Here is a 21,101-nt window from a genome sequence, read left to right as displayed (position 1 = left end):
ATGTTTGTCACCAAAAAATGACATACTTGGTGAGCCTCACCAGATTGTCTACTGGTGTGTCAGAAGCAGCAACAGATTAATCGGGTCAAAAGCGTCAACAGATTAATCGGATATAGTGGTAGAGCCACACACCAAAACATGTCTAAAAACTGCATCTTTGATTCATCTAATCCATTCAGCTACTCCCATGTTCTATGAGCAGATTAAATACTGCCAAACTCATGAGGTGCACAATATCATCATGCATATGACAAATCAAAATGAAATGACTCCAGATCCAATGATCCCATGGGCCAAATGAAAAATTCAATAGTTATCAAATAGAATTGGGAAGAGGAAATAAAAATTCCAACTAAAATAAAAGCTATTATGCATCTTACCAATTGCTCATCAATTTATGATTAAATCTAACAAGCAGGTCATAAATGACCAAAACAAATTCATGTCTACAAATAGAGTCATATGATGTTGATTATTTCTTAATGTACACCTAAAATGAAATCAAATGCACATAGTTACATACCATCTTAAACATACCAATGTACACATTATTCACAAAATCCCTCCGGAAATACAAGAAGTGGATCGTTATCAAGGGCTTCAACATGTTGTTTCATTCCATGATAACAAAACTCACTAATTTAGAGTTGCCACAAAACAATAAAGACACTATAATAAGCTCCATCAATTAACAATATCCTCAATTCTTTACTACAATTTCATGACCCCTGGCTAGATATGATTGAAGTGAGAAATCAATTTTTTTATGACTTGGGTACGGACCAAGATTGGCTATATAAAACTACTTGGCCTAGATCGCAACTGAAGTTTGTCAAAGTGGTTTGTGAATTTATATACAATTGTGGGACGCCCATCAGATTGGGTATACATGGCCCATGTTCAGCCACGCTATGCGGACTCCAAAAGAAAATGGTTGTACTTTTTTGTGATTGAACCATGAAAAAAATTTGGTTAACATTATCATAAAAACAAAAAAAAATGAAATTTTTTTTCAATAGGCTTTAGGCCAAATGCAATGCTCTTTAGTAATGCCAAAATCGATCCATCCTACTATGCAATAGACCTGCTAGCCTTTAGTATTCTGACATTGCGGCTGCTAATGAGCAACATTATTTCTCTTGCTAATGCTCATTGTTTTGTTTCAATTTTCTATGTTTGGAGTGACTACTTCGCATTTTGAATTCTTTTTAGTACGTATTCCATGTATAATGGTGCAATAGGTAGGAATTGAAGGAATCCCGAAAGATAGGCATAGGTGGGGACAGGTTTGGCATGCACATTGTGTAGTGGGAACAAGAGAAGCAGCAACAGATCTCTGAATGGAAAAAGTGTCACAATTTTTGTTTAGGAAGGCTAGCTAGACATAAATGTGGGCTACCTTCGAGAAACTATGTTGCGTCGTACACTCAATAGTGCAAACTGAGGATTTGGGATTCCAAAAACGAGCAGATGGATTTGTATACCCCACGAGATTATGGAGCATGGTGAGCATAAATTACTTATTTTTATGTAGTTTCTCTATTTTCCTTAAATAATCATTAACATAGAGTGCAGTTTAATGTCCCTACAATTTCGATGAAATAAACAAGCTATGTGAATAGAAGCATATAGATCTAGGACACCCTTATGATGGTCCAAGAGCGAGGGCCATCAGGTGAGAGCTGCTGCTCGCTAGAGGAGACATGGTGGACAATGGAGGCAAGGAGCAAAGAAAGGCCCAAGGTGAGGAGTCCCTAGAAGAACGACTGAACCAGATGCAGCTCAAGCCGAACCGCTACAGCTAAGGCCGAGCAACGCTTCCATCTACGACAACAATGTTAGTCCCAATAAAAATAATAATAAATAAATAAAATTGAAAAAAAAAAATACTCGGATCTGTCTTTAAATCACACGAGGGACTTGAGGTTCCATACAAAATCCTATAGACTAAGCCATGCGGTGACAGGTAACCTTGAAAGTCATCTTTGGTGAATCTCATTCACCTTCCATCTCTATTTTTCTATACTTTTCTCTATCTTTTCTAGAGGGGTCAACCTCCTTTAATAAAGAACACATTTATTTTGTAACTCTCACATTCATGTCTATAGGAGTTGAGATCCAAGTGTAACTCCTGCCTTAATTCCCTTAAGTGCAACTAATTAGGATTAACAAGTTATCACCAAACTGTTAATCTTATGTAATAAGCTAAACTTGTCATTAGTCCACTAATGAGACACATAATAGGATGTCATCCAAGCATTCACATAATTTGATAAAAGATATTATAAATTAAATAAACTTTGTATATTTATAATATAAAAATAAATTCTTACAAAGAATCCAATTCCAAACACACCACTGAGATTAGGATGCATCTAACCTTGCTATGTGTACATAAGAGAATCGATATGTGCATTGCATGTTCTTTCTTTCTCAGTTGTAATTCAAGTTAATTCTTATAAGTATGGTATGAATATCTTATCTTATAACTGATACTTGTAGGCTTAACTAGATTTGGTGAAAGTGAGGTAGGGTTAGAGGAAAAAGAAACACCTTCAGAAATTTGTTGGAATTCCAAATATCTGAGAAACTATCTAATATGACTGGCATCAGTAAAACTCAAGGGGTCATTGAGAATATTTAAGAATTTTTGTTTGTTTCCAACCCGCACAACACAAATGGTCATGAGGTGAATGGGGGAATTACGAGGCAGCGTAATGTTGTCGATCTCGTAGAAGCAATTCAGCGTTGCTCCCTGCACATACATTACCACCTCACGCTTAATACTCGATATTGATAAATAACAGAAAAAACAAAGGAAAAACATTTTCTCTCACAACAAATATAATGAAACACAAATCAGAAATTACCACATCACTCGCAGTTGGAATGTTCAGTTCACAGACGCGTCATTGGACAAGGCTTCTCTCCCTCCACTACTTCACACTTAAACCCCTCCTGAAATCCATTTTGAACCAATTAAAAAATCAACCAATAGAAACACTCACCAATCACATTTCTCCCATTTTTAACAAAAAAAATTCCTCAAAAATTCTCTCTTTCTCTCTCTCTCCTTCTCTCTTTTGTACTTTACGTGAAATGAAAATCACAGTTACTTTTATGAGAATCTCCGAGATTATGATTACCATTAACCTCCCTCATGCCTCAACTCAATCCAAATACCTCCAAATCGCAGCGTTAATATCAGATATATACCTATGCAAAGCGATTGGTAATAATATCTCAGAAAGTGCATGTCCGAAAATAGATTTGGAGGGGTTATGTCTCCCCCACTGACTTACCCAAAAAAAAATATTGGAGGGTTATGTCAGACATTCTTACCTGCTTATCATTTCCATGGAGTTCACATTCCCTATAACATATCCTATAGCATTTCCATCACAGTGAGCTTCTCTATCTGTTCTCTCTCATTTAAATAAAAATAGTGCAGAAAAAAGGGAAACGAGATTCTTTTCTTTTTGTTTAAAACTTTAAGGCTCTGTTTGACATAATAGAATCTGAATATTCATATTTTTAGAAATATGAATAGCCATTACCAGTTTTCCATATATATGAGTTATTATTCTGAATATGCATTTTTCTGTGCATGTTTGACTGTCCACCTCTATCTTAAAATTTTGTCACATTACTGTCCACCTCTATCTTAAAATTTTGTCACATTACTGTAAAGAGAAGAGAGAGAAAAAGAAGTAGAGAGAGGAAGGAGGAGTAACATAGCTAAGTACAGGTTCGAAAGCTGAGAAACAACATAAAGACCCATAGCATATAGTAGCCAATCAATCATGTTTCTTTCCAAGGAGAGTATAAATAATGCTACACAATTTAGTCTAGAGAGAAATGTTAATTTAGAAAGAGGGAAACACTAACAAATCTTGTCCCATTTACAGTACCCATTGAAATTTTTGGAGAGAGAGAGGAGAGAGTACCCGTTCTAACTTCCTTCGCCCCCAAGCCTCCCTTCAATGGGAGAGAGAGCAATTGAATGAATGAGCCGAGTATTCCTCTCTTTTCTGATCATCTATCGCTCTCCTCTTTCTTTCATCTCTTCTTCCCCACTCCCCAAATCTCTCCATCTCCCTTCTCTTTCAATTTTCTCCCTTCTCTTTCAATTTTCGGGACTCTTGCCCCATTTCCTGAAATCTCTCCATCTCCCTTCTCTTTCAATTTTCTGGACTCTTCGCCCCCTTTTGCCAACTATCCACACTAATCTCTCATCCTGACTTTCATTCTCACCCTCTATAGATCCACACATTTTGCAAACCATTTCATTCTCAACAATCTAAAACTTCAAATTTGTATAAGTTTAGGGCTTCCATATCCCAATTATTTGCTTCGTAATCTGAACTGTTATAAGGCATCTCTTTCCCCCTAATTTTCTCTCTCTCAAATAGACTGTTTATTGCCTCTTTCTTCATAGCCAAGCTCACGAGCAGAGCCAAGCCATAAAGCGAAAAGAGGAGTAGATAAAAATTAAAATAAATATAAAAATACAAAAATATTTAAATATATAAAACGAGATGCAGTTAGCATGCAGTCAAGCCTGCACATGTAGAAATGTGGGCGCCATAATAAATTTATTTTTAAATAGAATTAGATCCTACCTGCAGCATTCCCCAACCTTACCATCCACTACCTAGCCTTTTGGTTCACTACCATTGAAGCCTCACTGTCCCTTCCTCTTCCAACAACTTCCACCACCAAAAAGAAAAAAGCATCTTTCCATTCCCACAGATCGTCCGTCCACCTATTTCAGATCTCCCCGAATGAATGTCAAATCATGGTGATCCAAGCAAGTAGTACCTCACTCCATGACCAAGCTTGAAAGTTCTCAAGAACCCATGCAGTCAACTCCACAATCACTATCTACCCTCCTCTTTACACTTTCCACAGCCCCTTCATCCCATTTCCTAAATCAGAAGACATTATGTTCCCCACGTAAATTAGAACTCGAGATAGAAATATGATTAATATCTTTAACAATATTCTGGAATTTGCATTACCAGGGTTTAATTAACTTGAAATCAATCTGGTCATGTATGTCACAATCCTTATTGAGATTGCCCATAAGAAACATTGAGTCACATCATAGAACATAAAACTGGAATGGTTTGACAGTGGCTTGAAGAATAGTGAGGCCGTTAGGGTCTTCCACTGCATAGTTGCACCTCTACCAAAAAGTTTACTAGTTTGAAGAGCAGACCTCAATACAGGTACAAGTTCAAGAGCTCCAAACATAAATGAATTTCACAAATAATGCACAAGATAACTAAATTTGAAGAAACTACAATCCCTACAAAAGGGCATCTTAGACAAAAATGACACAATATCTTGTCCAGTTCAGCCTGCATGAATGCTGGAACAATTGGACCTAATTACTGTGTTCCTTTGTTTTGGGGAGCTAGCAGAATTTTCATGTCATGTGAGTTTTATTTGATGCAAGAACAGCCTGCTAAGTGCTAACAATGATTTGGAAGGTGACTCAAGAGAAGATTCATCTTAAACTGTGATTAAGTTTATGTAAAACGTGAGGGACCCAATTTAAATATGCATTTGGTTAACACGCCTCAACAAATATTCCTATGTGATGAATCACACGGATGAGACATAAGATGGAAGATAAATTCAAAAGCTATAAAGAGAAATATAAATAATAAAAATCGTCAAAACCTCCCTAACCACAACCTAGCTTTTCCTCCCACCCAAGCTGCAGCATTCCCCAACCTTACCATCCACAACCTAGCCATATGGTTCACTACCCATGCAGCCTCGTTGTCCCTTCCTCTTCCAATAACTTCCACCACCAAAAAGAAAAAAGCATCTTTCCCTTCCCACAGATCTCTGTCTACCTATTTCAAACCTCCTCGAATAAATGTCAAATCATGGTGATCCAAGCAAGCAGTACCACACACCATGACCAGGTTTGAAAGTTCTCAAGCAACCACGCAGTCAACTCCACTATCACTACCTACCCTCCTCTTTACTCTTGACCATATACCCTTCGCCCCATTTCCTAAATCAGAAGACATTTTGTTCACCACGTAAATTAGAGTTCGAGATAGAAATATGATTAACATGCTATAAGACAATATTCTGGAATTTGCATTACCAGGGCTTAATTAACTTGAAATCAATCTTGTCAGCTATGTCACAATCCGTATTGAGATTGCCCATTAGAAACATTGAGTCACATCATAGAACGTACAATTGGAATGGTTTGATAGTAGCTTGAAGAATAGTGATGTTTAGGGTCTTCCACTGCATTGTTGAACCTCTCCCAAAAGGTTTGCTAGTTTGAAGAGCAGACCTCAATTCAGGTACAAGTTCGATAAAATTGAGCTCCAAACATAAATAAATTTCACAAATAATGCACGAGTTAACTAAATTTGAAGAAACTACAATCCTTGCAAAAGGGCATCTTAGACAAAAATGAGACAATATCTTGTCCAATTCAACCTGCATGAATGCTAGAACAATTTGGACCTAATTACTGTGTTCCTTTGTTTTGGGGAGCTAGCAAAATTTTCATGCCATATGAGTTTTATTTGATGCAAGTACAAAGGCTGCTAAGTGCTAATAATGATTTGGAAGGTGACTCAAGAGAAGATTCATCTTAAACTGAGATTAAGTTTACGTAAAACAACAATTCACATGAAGTGTACAAAGGCTGCTAAGTGCTAATAATGATTTGGAAGGTGACTCAAGAGAAGATTCATCTTAAACTGAGATTAAGTTTACGTAAAACAACAATTCACATGAAGTGACATGTTAATTCTTATTAGTAAAGTGAAGGACCCAATTCCCATATGCATTTGGTTGAATGTTGAAACACGCCTCAACAAATATTCCTATGTGATGAATTACACGGTTGAGACATACGATGGAAGACAAATTCAAAAGCTATAAAAAAAAATATAAGTAACATACATTGTCAAAATCTCCCCAACCACAATCTAGCCTTTCCTCCCACTCAACCTACAGCATTCCCTAACCATACCATCCACAACCTAGCCTTTTGGTTCACTACCCATGCAACCTCACTGTCCCTTCCTCTTCCAACAACTTCCACCACCAAAAAGAAAAAAGCATCTTTCCATTCCCACAGATCGTCCGTCCACCTATTTCAGACCTCCTCGAATGAATATCAAATCATGGTGATGCAAGCAAGATATACCTCACTCCATGACCATGCTTGAAAGTTCTCAAGCAACCATGCAGTCAACTCCACTATCACTACCTACCCGCCTCTTTACACTTGACCACAGCCCCTTTGTCCTATTTCCTAAATCAGAAGACATTCTGTTCCCCACGTAAATTAGAGTTTCAGATAGAAATATGATTAACATGCTATAACATATAAGACAATATTATGGAATTTGCATTACCAGGGTTTAATTAACTTGAAATCAATCTGGTCATGTATGTCACAATCCGTATTGAGACTGCCCATTAGAAACATAAAGTCACATCGTAGGACATAAAACTTGAATGGTTTGATAGTAGCTTGAAGAATAGTGAGGCTGTTAGGGTCTTCCACTGCATAGTTGCACCTCTCCCAAAAAGTTTGCTAATTTGAAGAGCAGACCTCAATTCAGGTACAAGTTCAGTAAAATTGAGATCCAAACATAAATGAATTTCACAAATAATGCACGAGATGACTAAATTTGAAGAAAGTACAATCCCTACAAAGGGCATCTTAGACAAAAATGAGACACAATATCTTGTCCAGTTCAACTTGCATGAATGCTGGAAAAATTCGAACCTAATTACTTTGTTCCTCTGTTTTGGGGAGCTAGCAGAATTTTCATGTCATGTGAGTTTTATTTGATGCAAGTACAAAGGCTGCTAAGTGCTAACAATGATTTGGACCCAATTCAAATATGAAGTCACATGTTAATTCTTATTAGTGAAGTGAGGGACCCAATTCAAATATGCATTTGGTTGAATGTTGAAACATGCCGCAACAAGTATTCCTATGTGATGAATCACACAGATGAGATGTGAGATGGAAGACAAATTCAAAAGCTATAAAAAGAAATATAAATAATAAAAATTGTCAAAAGTAAATAAGAAAAATTAGCATAAAAAAGCAAATACATGCATCCCATATATGAATATGGTTGTTCAACTTCTAGACACAAGTCCAAACTTATGGGGGCACACATGTCAAACCATAGGTGTCCATGTCTGAAATTTCAAGATGAGAACAGGAAATGCCTCCATGTTTGACACCAAAAAATGACACATGCTTGGTGAGGCACATCAGATTGTCTACTGGTATGTCAGAAGCAACAACACATTAATCGGATACAGTGGTAGAGCCACACACCACGACATGAGTAAAAACTGCATCTTTGATTCATCTAATCCATTCAGCTACTCACATGTTCTATGAGCAAATTAAATACTGCCAAACTCATGAGATGCATAATTTCATCATGCATAAAACAAATCAAAATAAAACGCCTCCAGATCCAATGATCGAATAGGCCGAATGAGAAATTCAATATTTATGAAGATAGATTTGGGAAGAGGAAATAAGAATTCCAACTAAAATAAAAGCTATTATGCATCATACCAATTGCTCATCAGTTTATGAATAAATCTAACAAGCAGGTCATAAATGACCAAAACAAAATTCATGTCTACAAACAGCGTCATATGATGTTGGTTATTTCTTAATGTGCACCTAAAATGAAATAGAATGCACATAGCTATAAAACTACTTGACCTAGCTTAGAACTGAAGTTTGTCAAAGTGGTTTGTGAATTTAATATACAATTTGTGGGAAGCCCATCAGATTGCGTACACATGGCTCATGTTCAGCCACGCTATGCGGACTCCAAAAGATAATGGTTGTACTTTGTTGTGATTGTACCATGAAAAAAAATTTCACTAGGCTTTAGGCCAAATGCAATGCTCTTTAGTAATGCCAAAATCGATCCATCTTCCTATGCTATAGACTTGCTAGCCTTTAGTAACCTGACATTGTGACTGCTAATAAGCAACATTATTTCTCTTGCTAACATTCTTTTGTTTCAATTTTCTATGTTTGGAGTGACTAGATATTATCATCTTCTCATTTTGAATGTTTTTAGTACGTATTCCAAGCATTATGGTGCAGCAGGGAAGAATTGGAGGAATCCCGGAAGATGGGCACAGATGGACAGGTTTGGCAGGCACATTGCGTAGTAGGAACAAGCAGTTTGTCTCTTTCAAGTGCTTATTATAAGAAAGCTCTGGATAACTGACTCACAAATGAATGACCAATACAAATAATTATTTTCTTTGTACATCAAAAACAAGATTTGAAATAAACCATGCAAAAGAATGCACAAATCAATAAATAATGCAAAAAGACAAAAACATCAAATAAATAAAACCCATAGCAAGAATATTACCTTATTCTTCAACTTATGTAGAAGAGTTATCTTTCCGGTGTTGCCGAGTACTAGACAAGGGATCTTGACTACTTATCTGCGCAAGGAAGCAAGAACACCTTAAAACCAGTCAAGCAGAAACACAAATCCAGCCTAAATAAATCCCTCAAGGGAAAAAAGAGGAAGAAAAATAAAATATGAGAAACAACTTGAAATATGAGAAAATGGACTACAAAGATAACCATATTAAAAAAAAAAAAAAAACCAAAAATAAGAAAAATAAAAGGACAAAACAAAACAAAAGTTGAGATATGAAAGTGAAAAATGGAGAAAACAACTGAATGTACATTTCAAGTTAAACCCTCATATATATAGATTAGTGTGGAAGAAAGCCTAATACTAATTCGAAGAGCAAGAGTGCAATAAGAGAATCGCAGTAAAGAGTTTCTCTCTCTAAAAAAAAGCAAACGAGTATGTAAGAAAAATGAGGGTGGATGAGCTTTTCTAGTAATACAGCTTTTTATTTTACCAAGTGTCTAAAATGCTAACACCATAAAATCAAAATCACTCCCATCATTACCCTTGTGCGTGATTGATGGCTTGAGAGCACAAGGGCCTAAATCCTCATCATTACCATCACACGACATGTACACTAGATAGCCTTCCGGGAAGTGGCCCTTTTAGTTAAGGGTGTGTAACATGTACATGTGTAGAAGAGATGATTCCCTACAACACCGGACTGTGTTGGAAGGACCCATGGAGCATATTGTTGAAATGGGATATGGACTTGTCCTCAAGGACGAACCTGTAATCTATGGTCTAGAATCGTATCTTCTTCACTTTATTGGCTGCATTTGATAGTCCAATCATGAACCCTTGTGAGAGGTTGTGGATCATGGCAACTATTGGGTCAGTTTGAGAAAGTGCAGTGAGATACGGACTCTAGAGAGGATGAGTCCTCAATATATTTGTCGTAATCCTAACTTGATCGATCTTTCACATCAAATCTTCTTAGATATGTTTAAATATGTTAATTATTTTTTAGATAATTAAAATAAATTTTTAGACCTCTCTAAGTATTTTATTTTATTGAGAAATGATTTTTAACTAAGAAAAAATCAATTTTCTGGATTTATTTTAATCAGAGAGAAAAATAAAATATTTGAGATTTTATAAAATTATTTTATTATTTAAAATAACGTTTAAGTATTTGGGGCCTATAGGGCCCACATGGCCACCCTATGTGTGGTGCGCCCCACCTCCTCCAAACTTTCCTAAAATGAAAGATGGCAATTATGCCATATGTTAACTTGATATTTTAGGAAACCTTTTGTGCAGCAATTTTGATTGATTTCAAAATAGGGAGGTGTAAGAAATTAATTGTGATTGATTTCAAAATAAGAAGATATAAAGAAATTAACTGTGATTACTTTATCACCTTCTCTATAAAATATTTGATGGGAATGGAGTTATGGAAACTGAGGGATAATAGTTTTATCTCATCTTTTTAATCATAATGGCTGATCTAAAGGATAACGGATGAGATCCCTTCACCCCACACATCTCCAAGATTAAAGGTCGAGATTAAGTTTCACAAAAATGACAAGACAGGAACCCTAGCCTTTATTCTATATAAACTGGCTATGGGTGGGGCTCATTCTCTACACTTGATCTCTCTCTCTCTGTGCCTGAAGGAGTAACACGCCACTCTCTAAATATCTCTCTCTTATTCCCTCTCCAAACTTTAGGGTTTAGGAAAGAAAACTAAGCCAAGGGGTGGCACGCCCAAGCCACATAGCCTAGCCCTAGGTCTTGGCCTTATGTTCAGATGTTGAGCCTTGGTCAAGCATATATTATGTTATGCTCTCTCCTGGTTTTTGCCTAGGCTTCCCAAATTTGTGAAACAAGTTTTTCGACTTAGATCCTGTGTGTCGTTGTGGATGAGACGCGGTGTGGGGTGTCCTAAGTCGTTGGGATAACTTGAGGTAAGGTATAAGGTATTCTCTTAGTTTATATTCTTTTGATTTTATTACATCTTTATTTCCAGATCTGTATTTGGAATGTATTTTAATTTTAATGGCAAGCAAGTGAGAGTTCTTGGCAATTTTATTTGGTTCATATTGTATAAAGACACTTGTGAGTGATTCGGGTGGCAATACAATAAGAAAAAATAAAAAAAAATTAAATGGTAGTGACTCGCCCAGTCACATTATCCACCTTTCAAGAGGGGTGTATCAAAGTACCACTGCTCCATAAGGGCTTGGGCTGGTGACCCAGCTAAGTTCCAATAACTAATCAATGAGGTACACATTATTGAGAGGCATCCATGATTTGTTTAATCTGGAGGAAGAAGCATGTTTCTCATGTTTTAAGTATGTTTGTATCCAAATTTCTTGACCCTAGTAAGCAAGGACCATATGGATGGATCATGTCCAACATAGGGGTTTAGTCTTGGTAAACAAATGCAATATCGTAGAGGAAGAAGAGGTGGGAGTCTCATGTTGTTGTTAGCATGTAGAGCTGCACAATATTATAAAAAAATGTCAATCTATTTTTTTTTTTTTTTTTGAGTTACAACTCATACACGCATTTCCATTACATCGCATGGATGGAGATGACTGTGATAGAACAAGCGAGGGCCAAAACAGTTGTGCTGCATTTTCTTAGTGACAGTATGGAGTCTTTGGAAGAATCGAAATGGTGAAAAAAATCCAAGCTGGATCAAGACCTCATGAAGAACTAGTCAAACCCTTGTCCCAAAAAAAAAAAAGGAACGAATGAAAAATCAAAGACCAAAGGTCATGAAGAACTAGTTAAACCCTTGACCCAAAAACAGTCGTAGATCTTCAAGTTTTGAGACCCAAGCCTCAATAGAGATTCGATTCACCACCAACCACGGTGAAAATAATGAAATGATCAAGCTGAATTTTTGGAGCTGCAAAGAGAAGCACTAGACTTGTATGTTTTTTGGATATCACATGAAACAAATAAGGAGACAATTAAAAGATCCATGCAGCACTTTTGGTATTGAGGGCTCTTTGGCAAAAATAACATAGTCTCGTACTGGTACAATCTCCTTTTCTTACCACCACGCGAGTAACTCACGAGCCTCCTTGTGGCTTCCTCCAGAGTTGGACTGCGTAAAGCTCAACTTTGATGGTTGTTCCATAGGCAACCCAGGGCTATCAAGTATAGGTCATTTTAGAGACCACAAAGGGTCCACTCTGACCTCTTTCTCGAAGTCCATAGGTCACTCCGATTTCCAATCAGCAGAAGCTAGATCATTTCTTGCAGGCCTCAAACTATTTGACAACTCTTGGGGCCAAGCTCTCACCATAGCAGGGGACTCCCACAACGTTATTTCCTGGGCCTCTGGTTGGACTAACTGCTAATGGTGATCCAAGCAAGCAGTACCTCACTCCATGACCAGGCTTGAAAGTTCTCAAGCAACCATGCAGTCAACTCCACTATCACTACCTACCCTCCTCTTTACTCTTGACCACAACCCCTTCGTCCAATTTCCTAAATCAAAAGATATTTTGTTCCCCTCATAAATTAGAGTTCGAGAAAGAAATATGATTAACATGCTATAAGACAATATTTTAGAATTTGCATTACCAGGGTTTAATTAACTTGCAATCAATCTAGGCATGTATGTCACAAACCATATTGAGATTGCCCAATAGAAACATTTAGTCACATCATAGAACATAAAACTGGAATGATTTGATAGTAGCTTGAAGAATAGTGAGGCTGTTTAGGGTCTTCCGCTGCATAGTTGCACCTCTCCCAAAACATTTGCTACTTTGAAGAGCGGACCTCAATTCAGGTACAAGTTCGGTAAAATAGAGCTCCAAACAAAAATGAATTTCACAAATAATGAACGAGAACTAAATTTGAAGAAACTACAATCCCTTCAAAAGGGTATCTTAGACAAAAAAGAGACGATATCTTGTCCAGTTCAACCTGCATGAATGCTGGAACAATTTGGACCTAATTACTGTGTTCCTTTGTTTTGGGGAGCTAACAGAATTTTCATGTCATGTGAGTTTTATTTGATGCAAGTACAAAGGCTGCTAAGTGCTAACAATGATTTGGAAGGTGATTCAAGAGAAGATTCATCTTAAACTGAGATTAAGTATACGTAAAACAACAATTCACATGAAGTGACATGTTAATTTTTATTAGTGAAGTGAGGGACCCCATTCCCATATGCATTTGGTTGAATGTTGAACCACACCTCAACAGATATTCCTATTTGATGAATCACACAGATGAGACATGAGATGGAAGACAAATTCAAAACCTATAAAAAGAAATATAATAATAAAAATTGTAAAATCTCCCCAACCACAACCTAGCCTTTCCTCCCACCAAACCTGCAGCGTCCCCCAACCTTACCATCCACAACCTAGCCTTTTGGTTCACTACACTTGAAGCCTCAGTGTCCCTTCCTCTTCCAACAACTTCCACCACTAAAAAGAAAAAAGCATCTTTCCATTCCCACAGATCGTCCGTCCACCTATTTTAGACCTCCCAGAATGAATTTCAAATCATGGTGATCCAAGCAAGCAGTACGTCACTCCATGACCAGGCTCGAAAATTCTCAAGCAACCATGCAGTCAATTCAACTATCACTACCTACCCTCTTTACACTAGACCACATCCCTTTCATCCCATTTACTAAATCCAGAAGACATTATGTTCCCCCCGTAAATTAGAGTTCGAGATAGAAATATGATTAACATGCTATAACCTATAAGACAATATTATGGAATTTGCATTACCAGGGTTTAATTAACTTGAAATCAATCTGGTCATGTATGTCACAATCCGTATTGAGATTGCCCGTTAGAAACATTGAGTCACATCATAAAACATAAAACTGGAATGGTTTGATAGTAGCTTAAAGAATAGTGAGGCTGTTTAGGGTCTTCCACTGCATAGTTGCACCTCTCCCAAAACGTTTGCTAGTTTGAAGAGCAAACCTCAATTCAAGTACAAGTTCGGTAAAATTGAGCTCCAAACAGAAATGAATTTTACAAATAATACACGAGATAACTAAATTTGAAGAAACTACAATCCCTACAAAAGGGCATCTTAGACAAAAATGAGACACAATATGTTGTCCAGTTCAACCTGCATGAATGCTGGAACAATTCGGACCTAATTACTGTGCTCCTTTGTTTTGGGAGCTAGCAGAATTGTCATGTCATGTGAGTATTATTTGATGCAAGTACAAAGGCTGTAAGTGCTAAGAATGATTTGGAAGGTGACTCAAGAGAAGATTCATCTTAAACTGAGATTAAGTTTACGTAAAACAACAATTCACATGAAGTGACATGTTCAATCTTATTAGTGAAGTGAGGGACCCAATTCCCATATGCATGTGGTTGAATGTTGAAACACACCTCAACAAATATTCCTATGTGATGAATCACACGGATGAGACATAAGATGGAAGACAAATTCAAAAGCTAAAAAGAAATATAAATAATAAAAATTATCAAAATCTCTCCAACCACAACCTAGCCTTTCCTTCCACTCAACCTGCAGCATTCCCCAACCTTACCATCCACAACCTAGCCTTTTGGTTCACCACCCTTGCAACCTCATTGTCCCTTCCGTTTCCACCACCAAAAAGAAAAAAGCATCTTTCCATTCCCACAAATCATCCGTCCACCTATTTCAAACCTCCCCGAATGAACGTCAAATCATGGTGATCCAAGCAAGCAGTACCTCACTCCTTAACCGGACTTGAAAGTTCTCAAGCAACCAAGCAGTCAACTCAACTATAACTACCGACCCTCCTCTTTACACTTGAACACAGCCCCTTCATCCCATTTCCTAAATCTGAAGACATAATGTTCCCCATGTAAATTAGAGTTCGACATAGAAATATGATTAACATGCTATAAGACAATATTCTGGAATTTGCATTAGCAGGATTTAATTAATTTGAAATCAATATGGTCATGTATGTCACAATCCGTATTGAGATTGCCTATTAGGAACATTGAGTCACATCATAGAACATAAAACAGGAATGGTTTGATAGTAGCTTGAAGAATAGTGAGGCAGTTAGGGTCTTCCACTGCATAGTTGCACCTCTACCAAAAAGTTTACTAGTTTGAAGAGCAGACCTCAATACAGGTACAAGTTCAAGAGCTCCAAACATAAATGAATTTCACAAATAATGCACAAGATAACTAAATTTGAAGAAACTATAATCCCTACAAAAGGGCATCTTAGACAAAAATGAGACAATATCTTGTCCAGTTCAACCTGCATGAATGCTGGAACAATTTGGACCTAATTACTGTGTTCCTTTGTTTTGGGGAGCTAGCAGAATTTTCATGTCATGTGAGTTTTATTTGATGCAAGTACAAACGCTGCTAAGTGCTAACAATGATTTGGAAGGTGACTCAAGAAAAGATTCATCTTAAACTGAGATTACGTTTACGCAAAACAACAATTCACATGAAGTGACATGTTAATTCTTATTAGTGAAGTGAGGGACCCAATTCAAATATGCAGTTGGTTGAATGTTGAAACACGCCTCAACAAATATTCCTATGTGATGAATCACACGGATGAGATATAAGATGGAAGACAAATTCAAAAGCTATAAAAAGAAATATAAATAGTAAAAATTGTCAAAAGTAAATGAGAAAAATTAACATAAAAAAGCAAATACATGCATCCCATACATGAATATGGTTGTTCAACTTCTAGACCTATGTCAAAACTTATGGGGCCAAACATGTCAAACCATAGGTGTCCATGTCTGAAATTTCAAGATGTGAACACACGAAAATGCCTCCATGTTTGACACCAAAAAATGACACATGCTTGGTGAGGCTCATCAGATTGTCTACTGGTATGTCGAAAGCAACACATTAATCGGATATAGTGGTATAGCCACACACCACGACATGTCTAAAACAAAATGCCTCTAGATCCAATGATCGAATGGGCCGAATGACAAGTTCAATATTTATCAAGATAGATTGGGAAGAGGAAATAAGAGTTCCAACTAAAATAAAGCTATTATGCATCTTACCAATTGCTCATCAGTTTATGAATAAATCTAACAAGCAGGTCATAAATGACCAAAACAAAATTCATGTCTACAAACAGAGTCGTATGATGTTGGTTATTTGGGGAAAGAGAAGAGCAGGAGATGAATTAGGAGGAAAACGCTGAGGTGAAATAATGAGGCTAGGGGAGGGCATATCAAGAGGGGTTGCAGGAGGAAGGGTTGAATTCAGAGGAAATGCAGAGCAAATTCAAAGTAAATTAATACAAAGATGAGAGAAAAATAAGAGAAACAAAGGTGATTGAACCATTTTGCTTACGGGGTAAGTTAACGTGTGACGACATCCTGAGGCAACGAATAAAATGGTTTTTCTCCAATATCTCCCTTTCGACCCAAAGATTCTTGGAACAAATGTTTGAAAAATCCAGAAACCAGAAAACAAATCTTAGAGAGAAAAACTAAATAGAGATAGAGAATTAGAGACTAAAATTTTCACTTTCAATAATTAATATAGTGAGGGAACAAAACAAAATGATGGAATTCGATGCATAAGCAGAGGGGTTAGAACACTGAGAGAGAAAGAGAGATTTCTATCTACGAGAATAATGATTAGAAAGCTAACTTTTACCATTATAGAAATCACTCAAAGAGTCAGCTGGGCTCGGCTTACTTCAGCTCGGCTCAGCTTATATCGGCTCGGCTTATATCAGCTCGGCTCTGTTTATATCGGCTCGGCTCAGCTCAATTCAGCTAAAATATCCAAATCCAACTTTAAATTTTCATAGACTTGAACCGAGCCGAGCCGATTTTAGCCGAGTTGAGCCGATATTAGCCAAGTCGAGCTGACGTTAGCTGAGCCAAGCCGAGATAATCTGAGCCAAGCCGAGACAAAAAAAGCTGGGCCAAGTTCAATAAATAGCTGGCATAAAATCTCAAAAATGAAAAAATCAATAAAATTATCGATAAATTATTAAAATAAAAATTGTGAAAAATAAAAAATTTATTTAAACATGTACAAAAGGAAAAATATTAGTTCTACCTACTATTTTGAGATATATAAATGTGTTAGTCACTTTTTTTTGGGAATATATTGCATTTATTTGTACATTTTTATAGGGAACTCATTGGTAAAACTTTTAATGGTATTTTTGTTAAATCAAGATTTTAAATTTACTCCTATTGTAACTTTACTTTTCTTTAAACCAATTTTCAATAATATTAAATAAATAAAGTTATGAGGAATACGTATTTTTTTGAAAAGATAAAATATGAATTTATATCAATACTATTAAAAAAGCAATTTTTTGAAGATCTTTTAAAAAATGCAGGATTCTTAACGGATTTAAAAAAATCAGATATTTATTTAAAAAATCATGTTTTGAACGGAGACTTGGCAACTATGATATTTGCGTATCTAGTTTTTTTACTATTTTATTTTAACCAAATCCAAAATATTCATGACCCTATAACTTACCGTTTTTTTTTTGGTGATCCATATTTTTAAACTGATTTTTTTACTCCGACCTCTTGAAATAAAATCGATTTCTTACCGATATTTTGATCTGCCGATATTTTATTATTCCTTGGCTTGCTACCCATTATTTCATGACAACAATGGATATATCTAATGCTGATAATAATGCTCCTTTATGCTGATAATAATGCTCCTTTAGACGGTGAAAATAACTTCTAAAGCTCCTTTAGACGGTGAAAATAACTTCTAAAGCTCCTTTAGACGGTGAAAATAACTTCTAAAGAAAATAAAACCACTTTTAACTTTCCACCAACTTCGGGCATAGTTAAGATTCATTGACGATCTCATAATGGATTCACTAATCAAATTCCCTTTAAACATCACTCGAACCAAGATGGGCCCAAGATCAACCAAAGAACTTCACATTTTACATATCAATAAGAACTTTCAATGTGTCAGATATTCCAAATTTCAGAGTTCATAGTATAATCCCCAAACAGAATATATCCAATGGGGGAGGGGGAACATGCAAATTTGATGTATAGCTTTGTGCCTAAAACTCGAAAACCTTCTTATTTGCCTTCCCTTCCGTTATCCTACATCTTGCGATTCCTCTTTTTCTTAGCTTGCATAGAGTTCAATTTTTTTTTTAAAAAAAGTGAAAACCCATAGAACAACACGAACAAAAATTCCAACCTACTCTAATGCAGTCAGAACAAACCTCTGCCACAATGTCACTGCAGTCCTTTGCATTGATTTCATAGCTTCTCCTCTTCCCTTGCTTCCTCATACATGAAGCACGTCACCCAATAATGAATAACTCACTCCCATAAAACGCATAAAACTTTGCATGCATACATCAAACAACACATCAAGAATCTGGGCTCCTATTATAAAAAAAGAAAAATACCTTACTTTGCTGCCAAAGTAACATCATCCAAAGCCTCTAATTCTTCCGACCAAAGAGTGACATCCACTTAGTAGCTCAACCTGGGTAATTGAAAAGAGGTCGAAATAATTTCATGTATAAATCTAGCCAACAAATCATTAAGTGCTTGTGGAGTAACACTAACATACAGAAGAATAAATGTGTTTACCCTTTTAGCACCAGTTTTATCCATTGCCCCAAGCACATACCAGTCCAAAGAAAAAAGTTCTTAAATGTTAATCTAGAGTCTCACTGCGTTAAACCCTCTCTCAAAAAGGAAAAAAAAAAAAAACTCACACAATGAGAAATAAGAAAATGCACAAAAGAAGTCTTAAAATTCATGAAAATGATGGTCAGATAAGCAGCTAGTTAGGTGTAGACATACATGTGCGTTGTTCCAGGTAAGGTTCCTGGTGCAATCCTTTGTTCCTTCTTTTCGAGTACGTTATTTGGAACAAGAGAAATAGAGTATTGGACTCCATGAGAATAAAATGGCAATCAAAAGGTGACTAATAATGTAGCTCACTAGAAGATTGTGACCAAAATCTTTCAATGTACTCATTTGGTCAAGAGGCTTCCCTAGCTCTTTCCTTTATTGCTTTCGAAGATCAATGACGTTAGGTGCCTTCACACCAATTGGCGTACTACGGGAAACTTAAAAAACTCAATTTATTAATACAGCAGAGAGAGAGAGAGAGAGAGGCAGACAACTGATTGAATACCAACCTCCAATTCCCCTTCTTCCACCTATTCCTCCCCTTCCTCCAAGTCATCCCAATACTTACTCCTATCAACAAGTTTCTCCTGAAATCAAAAGAAAATGCATAATGAGACAACAATGATATCACCATCATTAAGAAAACTAAAAAAGTCATAGTAACCTGGAAAGTCATTTTCTAACAAAGGAAGATTTAATTGCCCGTGCATGAAGTTTATTATAATAACACAAAGGATTTATTCTATTAATTCAATAAATTAAGTGAAAATGGATAGGGAAAGCTTTCTCTGTGACCCAAACAACATAGAAGAACGTGACCCCATTTCTTAGCTGTTTGATTCAAAATTAATGCCTACGATTGTTTAGGCCACAATGTCACGCCAAAAGCTGTTTTATTTTTCATTTTTTTATACAAAAGATTTTTGGATGAAATTTTGAGCATCCCATCATAAACTAGGGCGAACCTATATAAAATAAAAATCAAATATTCCGTCACCAAAAATATTATGGTAACTTTTCATCATCGAAAATATTTTATTATTATTTTTATCACGTGTGCCCCTATCAGATCTATGTATGCCCCAAATTTTTTTTCGAAATAATATATAACTATGAGCCGTCCGATCAAGATCTGAAGGTTAAGAGCCAACTTGTGACATTGTGGCTCAAAGCATCTACTCAGATCTGACAGCTGAGATTAAGGGTCACATATATTATATATGTGGATGGGGTTACATAGAAAGCTTTCTCAAATGCACATCTCCCTACCTTATAATTAGGTTGTTCTTGTTGTTGGACACCAAAAACGTCACTAGAGTGGGCGTCCGAACTACAGAATAAAAATTTCACAGAAGGGGTCACAAAAGAATAAGCAATCGCACATAAGAAGAATCCATACAAAATATTATAAACACTATGACAGTATGAATGCAAGAATCATAGGAAGCTTACTTCATCGACAGGAGGCTTACCCCAACCTCTAAGATGATAACCAAAGCTAGCACCAGGTGGAATAGGAGCATTCAAGCTAAGAAATCCAATTGAAAAACTATATCATGCATTTCAGATACATTGCCCAAGAAACCCATTTCACATATCTACACATTACAACATGAGATCAGATTTTTTTAGGACACGAACGTCCATTAATGAAGAGAAAATGGAAAAGTTTAGATACCATGTACAGATTATATTTTTTTTGCAAGTTAGCAAATGTGTATTTCACAATATAAAAGACTTTCAAAATGAGTACCATAGCAAATGGCCAAATGCCCATAGGCCAAAATCATGAGAGAGAGAGCGAGAGTCTTCACCCTGACATCCACAATTATTTTTAACAAAATAGAATTAAAAAAAAAAAAATGCAGCTCCACTAATTTAATAATGCTTAACAATATAAAATATCACACCTAACAGTACAAGGCAAAAAAAAGAGAAGACGTAAACCACATGAAAAGAAAGTGTTGTGTAGGTGATTTTGTTTATCCTTCCTATTCTAGCGGATGCTTTCACTGGATCAGTGCCTGTATTACTCTCCAACTAAC

At 36.3% G+C, this 21,101-nt stretch overlaps 1 protein-coding gene across 13 annotated transcripts in view; it reads right to left on the bottom strand.

Moving 5' to 3' along the window:
• Positions 1-20,866, bottom strand: part of LOC110006665 (uncharacterized) — an 82,176-nt gene extending 61,310 nt beyond the window's left edge. For 6 of the 13 annotated variants that reach the window (XM_088856284.1, XM_088856364.1, XM_088856296.1 and 3 more), the window contains exon 1: positions 5,022-5,265. The gene's annotated coding sequence lies outside the window, so the exon portion shown is untranslated. Of the gene's footprint in view, positions 1-2,665; positions 2,756-2,870; positions 2,959-5,021; positions 6,308-9,419; positions 9,496-16,756; positions 17,037-18,632; positions 18,693-18,821; positions 18,902-19,224; positions 19,494-19,565; positions 19,644-20,325; positions 20,387-20,508; positions 20,655-20,809 lie in introns of those variants that run through there. The other 7 variants (XM_088856352.1, XM_088856339.1, XM_088856374.1 and 4 more) reach the window with 5 other exon arrangements.
• Positions 20,867-21,101: the final 235 nt, after the last annotated feature.

This window comes from Amborella trichopoda, chromosome 2 (genome assembly GCF_054954075.1).
Source record: "Amborella trichopoda isolate Santa Cruz 75 chromosome 2, AtrichopodaSantaCruz75HAP2 v2.0, whole genome shotgun sequence".
In the NCBI taxonomy this organism is placed as follows: domain Eukaryota; kingdom Viridiplantae; phylum Streptophyta; class Magnoliopsida; order Amborellales; family Amborellaceae; genus Amborella; species Amborella trichopoda.
This window is presented reverse-complemented; position numbering and strand designations above follow the sequence as displayed.